Source organism: Hibiscus syriacus, unplaced genomic scaffold, assembly GCF_006381635.1.
Source record: "Hibiscus syriacus cultivar Baekdansim isolate YM2019G1 unplaced genomic scaffold, ASM638163v2 tig00117034_pilon, whole genome shotgun sequence".
NCBI classification, from domain to species: domain Eukaryota; kingdom Viridiplantae; phylum Streptophyta; class Magnoliopsida; order Malvales; family Malvaceae; genus Hibiscus; species Hibiscus syriacus.
The window spans coordinates 4659529-4671550 of NW_024063533.1; positions in this window are offsets into that span (position 1 = coordinate 4659529).

Here is a 12022-nt window from a genome sequence, read left to right on the forward strand (position 1 = left end):
TGAAACTATGAAAAGGTGACATGAAATTTATATATGTATTAAGTACTAATGTACATGTTTTGATGTATTTTATCAAATATTTTTCGTTTTAATTTCTGGAAATTATCTTTACTCAAAACTCTACTAATTATACACTTGAATAAATAGAAACCCGAATTTTGTTTTTCCTCTCTAGAGTTGGATGAAGGTGTCAAGTTATAAGATAAGCTAAATCTTTAAGTGCAGTTGTCAGTGTCACTACAATACTACCAAATGGACATGCATCAAAACCCTTGTCTGATATAATCTAATTCCAAATTTAACCCAGCAAACTTACAGAGCCAACCGACAACACTCTTTTTACAACACAACTGTTTGTGGGTTGAGGTGTTAATATACCATCTGACCTAGGACATCATGGTCATAAATGAAAGCACAGAGAGGAAAATAATTAATGAAGGGATCATTGCTGAAGCCTGCCCTTTGTCTTTAGGGACCTCTTGCAAAGTCTGTCTCCATTCCTTCCTCGGTATTTTCCATGTGAACCCAGAATAACCAGCTCAGTTTCATGAACCTAACACTCTCTCTGTGTTTATTGCGACGATTCGTTTGTAATCAACTTAGATTATATGAAGAAATTTCACAGAGATCAAACTATAAATTATATGTCGATAACACTTGAACCCACTAACTGTATTATGAGAATTATTGTGGTTCTAATTGACACTAGCTCTAGCTGATGTCACCTTTGTTGTCTTTATTTCTCTTCACAATATATGGATATAATAAATTTTGAAATTGACGAATACGTATTATCAACAAAAAGTAAAAAAAAAAATATTTAAATTATATAAACATTTGAAATTTATAAGAGATGAACCCCTCCATCAACTCTTCGAACCATTTATGATTAATACTACGGTACGAAAGCATCACATGCAAATGCATATAGTAAGACAAGAAGGCATAAACCCTATTCAGTGCTTAGTCTCTACTTTCTGTCAAATTGGAGCCTTCTTCTTTTAATCATAATAGGGTCACTAATTCCTTCAAATTTGAACTTGAAATTTATTGTTAATGAAAATTTAAGAATTTTATAAGGTTTTGACATTTTAGAACATTTGGAAAAAATACAGCTAAATGAATCGCGTAAAAAGAAATCATCAAGTCAAATGTATTTATAATTTTAGGATGAGACATAATTGAATGGATGAAGTTGACCGGAACATGAATATTCAAAGAAGTATAAAATCATATCCCTCCCTTGAAAATGAGTTTTACCACACTTTTTAAGATTAACATGAAATCTAGGATTATATTTTAAATGCTTTTTCTACCATTTATGAATTAGATTTTTTTCTTTTCAAGGAGACCCTTTAATTAAAGTAATTAGATTTGCTAAATTAATCCTAAACAGATTATAAAAGTCAAAGCAATGGTTGATTAGATAGGTGTAGCTTCTAAAAAGTTCCCACATGGCATGTACTTTATAATTAGGGTAAACTACGTATTTAGTACCTAAATTATTAGTTTTGGTCTGTTTTATTACCTAAACTTTTATTTTTTTTTCAAAATCATACCTAAATGTTAGTTTTTGTTTCATTTTAGTATTCTGCCGTTAAAAACTTAACAGACGGGCTGACGTGGCATAGCTCAAGTGGACGGACGACCAATCTAAACAGTAGACCACATGAGAATAACGAGTTGACCAACATAGTCCAGTTTCAGGTCCATCAGACGGTGGACTTTGGAGATCGGAGGATGAAGAAATCGAAGAATCTATCGTTGATTTGGGAAGATTGAGGTGTTTCCCCGTGAAAAGGAGACCGGAATCGCGTTTAGAGGGTCAGAAAGGTGCGGGCTAGAAATTTTGGGTTTCATCAGTCAATGGATGTGACGGCCGACGACTGTCGACGCGAAAGTTGGTGAGCCTGTCCATTAAGTTTTTAACGACGGATACTAAAATGAAACAAAAACTAACCGTTAGGTATGATTTTGAAAAAAATAAAAGTTTAAGTATCAAAACTGATAGTTTAAGAACTAAACACGTAGTTTACCCTTATAATTAAGTAGGCAAAGGGGAAATACAGATAAAAGCATAAATCAACCACTTCTTTTACTTGTTCCAACTTCCTTTAGCTTTTCAACGCCGAGACGAGCGGAAAGGTAAAGTCCCATTTCTCCCTTGCAATTCCAACCGCAGTTTAAGGCCACCAACTGCCCACACCGTTTCCCTTTTCATTAAAGAAAAGAATTTGTTTATTCAGGGCAGTAATGAAATGGTTTTTGCAACTGAGTTTGTCACTCATTATGGCATGTTTTCATGTCCCTTGTCCTGCTGAATGATGTCTCACTCACTGTGAGCAAAATTATAATGAGGTTTTCTAATTAATCACCATTAATGGCTACTGCATGCAATGAATTGAAACAAATGAGCCAAAAGTTTCTTCTTTTTTTCTTTGTTTATGCTTAGACTGCTTGATGTTGATGATGCATTGATCCAAGTGTTCAATTTGACCAAGTGGGTTTCCCTCATTTGATATCATCAAATTGATTAACTTTTTCTTTTAAAATAAACACCATTTTTCATTTTATTGACTGAAAGGTACAATCCTGCTTATCTGTTTCTTTGGGTTATTTCAATACTAATTGACAGGTGCATGTTTCATCACTTATAAGCTCATATATTCATATGATTTTGGCTACTCAAAAACAGGTTACATCAATCAAAATTCCTTCCCCTTTCATTTCATTTTACCCTATCCTATTCAACCTACATCAATAATTGGGGATAAACTTATGGGGCTGTGCCCTAATCTCTATTATGATGGGCAGAACAATCTCTGGTGTGGATTTCTTTCATAGGAGAAGTGACACATATAACGAATTAGCACTTTTGTAACTAAATTGAAGCCATTAATTAAGAAGCTTGGAGTAAATAAACAAAATGAAAGGTGGCCTACGCACAACCTAATACTCAATTACATCTGCTAACTCTATATACAAAGTGAACATAAATCCGCAGTGCACCCACTTTTTATTAAAGACGAGACACAGCAGGACCAGCTTTGCATAATTTTAGACGACCAAATCCACCCTTCATTCATCCATCATATTCTGCCCTTAACTAACCTTCTATATTAAAGTTCAAGTATAATATTAAAAAAATGTATTTAATGTTTGATTAAGGGTAAAGTACACAAATAGTCCTCCGACTATAGGATGATGCTTTGTTGAATCCCTCGACTATTAAAAGTTACAAAATGGTCCCTAACTATAGGGTGTTGTTTTGTTGAGTCCACCGACTATTAAAAGTTACAAAATTGTCACCTGACTAGTTAGTATGTTCCAAACTCGTCCTTTTTTCCTTAAAAATTTGACGACAATCTGAGTTGGATGTTAACATGCTGACTAATATATGATAAAATCTTATATCTGAATCTCAAAAAACTATCATATATTAGTCGACAGACTAATATCCAACTCAGACTGTTATCAAATTTTTATCGAAAAAGGACGGGTTTGAAACATACTAAATAGTCGGGTGACCATTTGGTAACTTTTAATCGTCAGATGACTCAACAAAGCAACACCATATAATCAAGGGACTATTTTATAACTTTTCATAGTCAAGAGACTTAACAGAACATCACCCAATAGTCGGGGGACTATTTGTGTACTTTACCCTTTGATTAAATAATCATTTTAATTTTTATTACTTTTTGGAGTATTTTACTTTAACGTTTTATTTTTAAGATAAGAACATTCTTAATGTTTGATTAAATAATCATTTTAATTGTTATTATTATTTTTTAAAATATTTCGATCTGAACATTTCATTTTAAGGTAAAAATTCTTATTTTATAGTGTTAATTGCTCGTTGACTAGCAATTTTTATAATTAAAATAACTTTTCTATCTAAAAATTGAATATTAAGGGATAAAATGTAAAAAAAAAAAAAGTGTGGATGAAGTATGTATGTACAATAGCATAATGTTGGACTAAATTACTGCAGAGGCACAAACTTTTAGGACCAGAAAGGGTTGATTGTGATTAATGTTGGAATTAGGGTTATGATTATTATTACAGCCACCAAAATTTACGAACCGTTTGAGAAGAAAACAAAAAGGAAGGGTTGATTGAGGATAAGGATAGCTCCACGTCTATCCCGTTGATTTTGATTTGTTGGTAACACGTTAAATGATCACAGTCGCTAACATCAAATAAAATGTTTTGGTACGTGTTTGTCGTGGGGTCCAGTGTCTTTCTTCTTCGTCGAGCGTCGGTGCACGTGCCACGCGCGTTTCATTTTCATAGTTTGAGGATTCAAAAGGAAACGTGTTAAACGGCGTTAGTGGGTGTCGTCAGTTGTTCCCTCCATTTTCGTACTGATACGTTAACGTCGGTGCGAAGGGTTCCGTCACTAAGATAAGTTGTCATTCTTGCCCCTTCCGATTCATGGCGTGGAATATTATTTGGAGGTGTAGAAATGGGATTGTATGCGGTGGAATTAGGGTGTACTTGGTACGAGCGTTGTGAGTAAATTATTGGTGGAGAAAGTGGGGACGTGTCCCTCAAATTAAGGGGGTAGGGAGGCCCAGATGGCAGAGGATCTATGCCGGCTGGCGTTGGCATATATTGCCGCCATGTGCTTAGATTTGGTACATTGGTTTCGTACCGGACTTGTCACTTCATACTTTACTGAAAAATTCGAAAACTAAATATCTAAATTATATATTTTATTTATTTATTATATTTAAAGTTTTTTAGTTGAATTTTTTAAAACTGTTTATTTATGGTGTTTGTTTGTTAACAATTATTAAAAAAAATATTATTTAATCAATATTTGATATATGATATGATGTTTTCTTTTTATTTAAAAAATCTTAATTCTTTAAAAAAATAAAATTTCTTAAACCTCTAATATGGAATAAAAATTTATGCACCTTAAATAATAAGGTTGAAAACGTTAAATAGTTACCTAAAACTATCAAAGGCAAGATAATGGAATGATTTATCATTAAATGGTACGAGGACCTAAACCTATTTACTCGTTAAATTAACAATTAGAATAAAACTTAATTTGAATTATTTACATCAAAAACATCATTTAAGTGAAGATTTTACATGAATGCTTCTTGAGGGGTACGTAATTGGATAAATCTAAAGGAAAGATGAATCGAAAAGCCTAAAACAATGGAAACAATTGCATAGCCTTCGCACTGTGTTTACTGTTAGTCACAAAAAATGGTTTATTCCGAAGAATTACACTAATAAGTGTTTTAATATCTTTAAAGGTTAAGTAATTATAGTTGTAACAAAACCCTCCCATGTGGTAAAGATTAAACAGGAACTAAAAGGTACATAAAATGGTCAACGTGGTCATAATTAATTTTCACATGCCCTAATCACAGCTAAAGAAGAATTAACAAAGAATCATGTGATCCCCTTATTTCATTCAATATTACTGTTGTTGCATAGCAATCCTTATATATATATATATATATATATCTAGTTTATCAGCTGATAAATGTATATAAAATATTCCATAGATTTATTGTGAGAGTGGTCTTTCGATTCAGTTTATTTCGTTTAAAATACTAAAATTTAATATTATTTTAAAAATGTAACATTTTACTAAATTAAAAGGTAAAGTATATGTCGAAACGGTCTTTTACCCGCTTGGGGGAAAGGTTGTCCTCGTTTCAAAAATGATCTTTGGATCGATCGGTTTGAACTAAAACGTGGTTAGGGAGTCACCACCAATCTTTGATTAGGGTGTGATTGGACACTCAAAAATAAATTTGTCATTTTAATAAAATATTAATTTCAATTAAAAAGACAAACTTGGGATATACGTTACCAAAATTTGAGTTCGGGAGTCGGTTACGTGTGTGAAATGATTAACACCCCACAACGCCCTAAATCGGTACCTAGTCGATTAATTAATTGTATTTGCTATAAAATGTACAAGCTTGAGTCTGATTTAATTTAAGATCCCTTAAAATATCATTTTTCAAAATTTTGGATGAAAGATAATAAATATTTAATTATTTCTTATCGAGAAGAACCAATCTATCATACCTTGAAGAAATCGATTCTTACTATAATTGAAATAAAAAATATTAAAATTTCATTCTAAATTTCAAAATAATAATAACCAAAATTAATTTTTAGAGTGAAATCATGTAAAAGTCAAGCAAATTAAAAAGAAATCAAGCAAGCAATCAATTATATTATTTATTTTACCAATATTTAACGAGAATAAGGATATTCGATTAATCAAATATCTTGAGACAAGACTTTAAATTCGATTTAACCGTCTTTTCTCAATGAATTTAATTAAAAGAATACGGTCTTTTCTTCGATTCCCAAATTTTTTAAAAATGAATTCGCTTTAATTAGTGTCATTTAGCGGGATAGACTTTCATTTTAAAATTATCGAAAGTAACTTTCTTATACGTTAAGACAGTCACTTTACGACAATATTAAAATGTTCGAATATTACCCTTAGTCAATGTATTTCGATTCGAGTCAAGTGATGCTTATAAGGATATCATGCGAAATTAACTAGGACTAAAATAAAAATAAAAATAAAAATAAAATAAAGAATAATAATTAAAGTACTAAATTAAAAATATTGAAACTAAAGAGGTAATAATAAAATATAAAATAAAATAAAATAGTGACCAAATTAAAGAAAATTAAAATTATAGGATTAAAATATAAAATATCAAAACTCATTGTCCTAATTCGAAATATTAAGAAATATAGGTAATATAAATTTAAATAATCCTAAAATATTATTTAAAATTAAAATATTAAAGCTTATTGATTAAATTATAAAATATCTAAATTAATGATCTTAATTCAAAATATCATAAAATATATGACAAAATTTAATAAACATAAGCAAAAGTTAGTAGAATATATTTTAAAATGGAGTATACATAGTTATAGTGCTCTTATTAAAAAAACAAAAATTAATGTGATTATAATTAAATAAAAAAAACGTGAGAACGTGACAAAATTTGGCAAAAATTAATAAACATGAGTAAAAGCTAGTGGAACATCTATCATAATAGTGTTCTACCTTTCTATTTTTTATTATTACTTTTAATAATGGTAGCATTTTATTATTATTTTAATTATTCAATATTTTATTTTATTTTAAACATTAGTATATATTATTAGGATACATATATGACTAAAATAAAAAAAATAATAAATAAGTACTAGATTTAAAATATTTAAACATAAAAGGTAATAATAAAAATAAAATAAAATTACAATTAAATAATAACCAAAATAATAATATAGGAAAAAAATATAAAATATATAAATTACCATAATACATAATATTATAAAATATAGATATTAAAAGTGTAATTTATCCTTAATTACTATTAAGATTAAAATATAATTTATTAAAATTATGAGGACTAATATGAATATTTATCTTAAATATATGTAAATATACGAGTAGTGACTAAAATCAAAATAAATAAAATGCGTAGATAAAATTAAAGGATATAGAAACCTGATTTCGGTGACTATAATGGAAGATTACAGAATATAGGGACCACAGACGTGATTTATCAATTCTGAAATTACACAGACACTCCTTCCTGAAAACGACGTAGTTTTGATGAGAGTATAAATAGGTATTAAATGGCCATTTTTCCTCATTTTCCTCTTTTGTTTCTCTCTCTAAAGAGAGAAAAACTCTCTATTCTCTTTAAAATCCCTCACTGGAGGGAACTCCAGTCACCAGTCGACCACCGACTGACCATCGAACGGTCACTTTTCTGGCCACTGTCAGTAAATATTCACCGCCACCGGTTGTCAACACACATTTTCGTCCTACTAGGATTCAAACTCCTAAAAATAGGATAGAATTTTGCTAGGATTCAAACTCCTAAAAATAGGATAGAGTTCTACTATTATTTAAACTCCTAAAGATAAGATCCACAAGCATTATAAATAGTCATTGTAACTCACTATTGTAACACATTCGGAGGAGGATATACGAAATACCAAGCAAAAAATTACAAACAACTCGTAGCCATTTTTCGAAGCATTTATATTTTGAAAGGTAAAGTTCATACCTTTGCATGTTATTTTTCCTTACCCTTGCTGTGTTTTGATTTCGAAAGAAAACTGAGAGAAGTGTTTTTGGCCGATGACCGGGGGCGTTTTCGAGATCTATTTTTGTAGATCTAGTCCCCGAGGCTTGTGTTTTTGAAAAACTATTCGGATTTTTATAAACGGGTCGTGTGGATCCGCGTGTTTTGTCGTTTTTTTCTTCTATTGGCTTTTAATTTTGACACCTAATTCATTTTTTATTTTAATTTAACCCTTATTATTTATATGTATATATGTATATATTTAATTATATTTTATTTATTTATTATAATTTTTTTCATTTTTCTTTACGTTATATTATATTATTTTCCTATTATTATATATATATATATATTATATTATTATTTGTTTATCTATGTTTACTTATTTACTATGTTTTTTTACTATATTTTCCTAACGTTATATATATATATATATTCTTACTTTATTTTATTTTATATTTCTATGATTACTATTTTTTTAGTTAATATTATATGTATATGTATATTTATTTTTCTTTTATTTATTATTATTATTTCTATTTAGTATTTTATTATATTATACATACATTTTTATATTTATATATATATATATATTTATTATTTTATTTATACTATTTATTTATTTTCATTATATTTTTAGTTTCTTTGCTCTTATTATTATTATTTTTTTAAAAAACACTTTACCTTTTTTATTCTTTTTGTATATATTTATCTTCATTTATTTTATTTTATTCAATTTCATTTTTTCATCCAATTATTTTATGTTTATTATTATTGGTTTCATTTATTTCCTTGGTTTACTCTTTAGTTTTGTTACTTTCTTTTATTATTATTTTTAAGGGTATTTCCGTAAACTCATTAAGGGTAAGTAATTCAGATCAAATTTTACCTTTTAATTTAACTTGCAATTTTCTTAATCAAAGACAACTAGAAATTACGTAGTACCGAAAGGACGGTTCAAGGGTGCTAATCCTTCCTTGACCGTAACTGACTCCAGAACCCAACACATCTTTGGAAAGAAGCAGATCAGATAATAAATAGAGTATCCGATCAACCCATTTGTTTTAAATAAATGATCGGTGGTGACTCCAATTCACATTTTTCAAGTCAAAACCCAATTCCGGGGCCCAACTGAAAGACGGTTGCGACAGCTTGGCGACTCCACTGGGGAGACAGGTAAGTGAGTCAGGCTAAGGTAATTTCCAGTTGTCTTTTTAATGAAAAGGGTAAGTTTAAATTTTAAGGTAACATTTCGATCCTTATTACTTACTTTTGATTATATTTTTGAGTAAATAGTTGTACTGACCGTTTTTTAATGATTTCAGCCCTTAAAGATTTTTCATCTAAGGCTCTAAACCTGAGCTCCAAACCATGCTTTAAGTGGGGGTGAAAGCGACGCCTTCGTGTGAATTTATTCATCGTGCGAGCCTAGCAAGTAGCCTTCGGGATTCATATACCTTATGTCTTCGTGTGAATTTATTCACCGTGCGAGCATAAGGGAATGTGTCCCCTCGAGTTTAACTTAGTCCACACAAGCATGTGATGGGTTTAGGACTAAGGGTCTGGCAAGCCCAAGGGGGCACCGACAAGCCCAAGGGGGCACCGGCAAGGAGAACTCGGGTACCATTTTTAGAACCTAAACTGGGAGACCATGGAGAATTAGAGCCTACCCGAAACCACATTTCCGAAACCTAGGATATTTTTACCTTAACCTAGGATATTTTTACCTTAACCATGTCTTTTTTTTCCTTTCGTCATTTATTTATTTATTTATTTTACTAACATTTCTACCTTTGTGTTTGTTTTTTTAGCATTTGCATCATAACGAGAGGCTATTGATCCTTAAAAAGCGTTTGTTACACACAAAATAATCTGAATTAATGGACAAGGTGTTGTAATACAAGAGATTAAGAACGCCGAGGCACGACTATGGTCCGAGATGACTCAGAAAAAGAAGGGAGACAGTCTTCAGGGGAACTACGTGTCAGATCTGGTTAGCTATGCCTCTGTCAGCCTGAAACAGAATGATGTCCAAGAGTTGCGAAACATTTGGGACAGTTGGAAGAATGACAGAAAGCAGAAGTTCAACCAACGATATGGTGATATTGCCCTCTTACTTCATGTCAAGACTGATGAGCCCCTGCTCCGAGCACTGATTCAATTCTGGAACCCGGGATATAGTTGCTTCACCTTTAACCGGGAGGACATGGTGCCCACTATCGAAGAGTGTACCACACTACTGCACTACGAAAGCATCAGACTAGAGAAGGAATATATCAAACATATCAAGGGTCAGCCTTTTAAGAATGGACTGACCAAGATTGCAGGGGTTGATGAAAAGTGGGTGACTGATCGACTCCGACACAAAGGTAGCGGGGAAGGAATCGAGTGGAAGACTATAGATCTTTTTGCTCTGGGTCTATACGGTTTGATTATCTTTCCAAAGACCTTGGGGTGCATCGACGCAGCTGTAGTAGAACTATTTGAACAACTTCCAAGGTGAGTCAACCCAGTGACGACCATCTTAGCCGAGACCTTTCGATCTCTTAATCATTGCAGAAGAACTGGTGGAGGAAGGTTCATTGGATGTGTTCAGCTCCTTCAAGTCTGGATTCACAGCCACTTCTAGAAGACTAACGGGGTTGCCTATCGCTGATTCAGCACTACTTATTCACCATTCGGAGAGTTCATCACTATGAAATGGCATGAAGGTGCTTCAAAGGAAGAATGGATGAAGGTCTTCACTCATCTTCAGGACCGGGATATTACTTGGAGAGCCCCCTGGTTGTTTCTCAGTGACGTTCTTTTTTGATTTGGGGATTTTGATACTATGACCTTACTTGGACTTTGGGGTGCAGTTGGGTATGCTCTGTTGTTGGCACTTAGACAGTATGGGGCACGCCAGTTTATCCCAGTAACATACGAATTATCTACATCAGAGTTTGTGTATCACGGTGACAGTTATAAGAAGAGGATCAAAGAGACAGCCGAGTCATGGAAGAAAGTATCCCGGATGGATGTCGTGGCTGCCAGAGATATGCTTACTCTGGATTATATGGAGTGGCGAAGATTGAGAAAGAATGATAGTATCCCGATGCCAGACTGTGAAGACACCCGGACCATGGAAGAACATCTCAGGCCTGTCCATTCTGAACTTGATATAGTCAAGGCAGAGTTTGAAGCTGTGAATAATGAGCTGAAACAGAGAGTTAAGGAACTTGAAGCTGAACGTTATCAATGGAAACTAGATGCCGATTCTCAGAAAGATAGAGCAGACAAACTGGAAAGGGAGCAGAAAAGAGTCTATTTTGAGCTTGAAGACTTGAGAAAGGGGTACCAAGATAAAATCAAGGATAACTCTTGAGAATCTAACGCCTGAGAATCCAAATGGCTGATCTGGAGAAACAACATGAGAAAGATGGTAAAATAATAGCTTCAAAAAGCAAGCGAGTGAGCTTCAGATAGTGCATTTCGACGGGGGTTTACAGTGGCGTTTCCGTTGAGAGCAGGCACAACAAAGGGTGAAGGCCAGAGACGCAGTCATCCGAGATTTCCTGGATCAAGTACAGAAGGCAGCTCGCCATCTACACAGCCTGGCAAGGGAAGCTGGAGTGGTCCAACAAGGCATACAACCAGTGACAGATGAAAACAGAAGACTTGTCAACCTGGTGGAAGTTGTTTGGGGTCTAGAGGATTTAGTCCGAATGTACCTTTGATTGTTTTTATGTCTCTTACAAGATAAAACATTTTTGTCGAAATAAGGATTATTTATAATAATGGGCACTTTTCTGGATCAATGCCTCGAACATTTCATGCATTTTTTTCATTTTGCGTTGTGCATCTACATTTCATTTTTAAGCATTTTCATAAACATGAAATTTCTTCATGGAGGATTCGATGAAGTGGTTTTAACCACA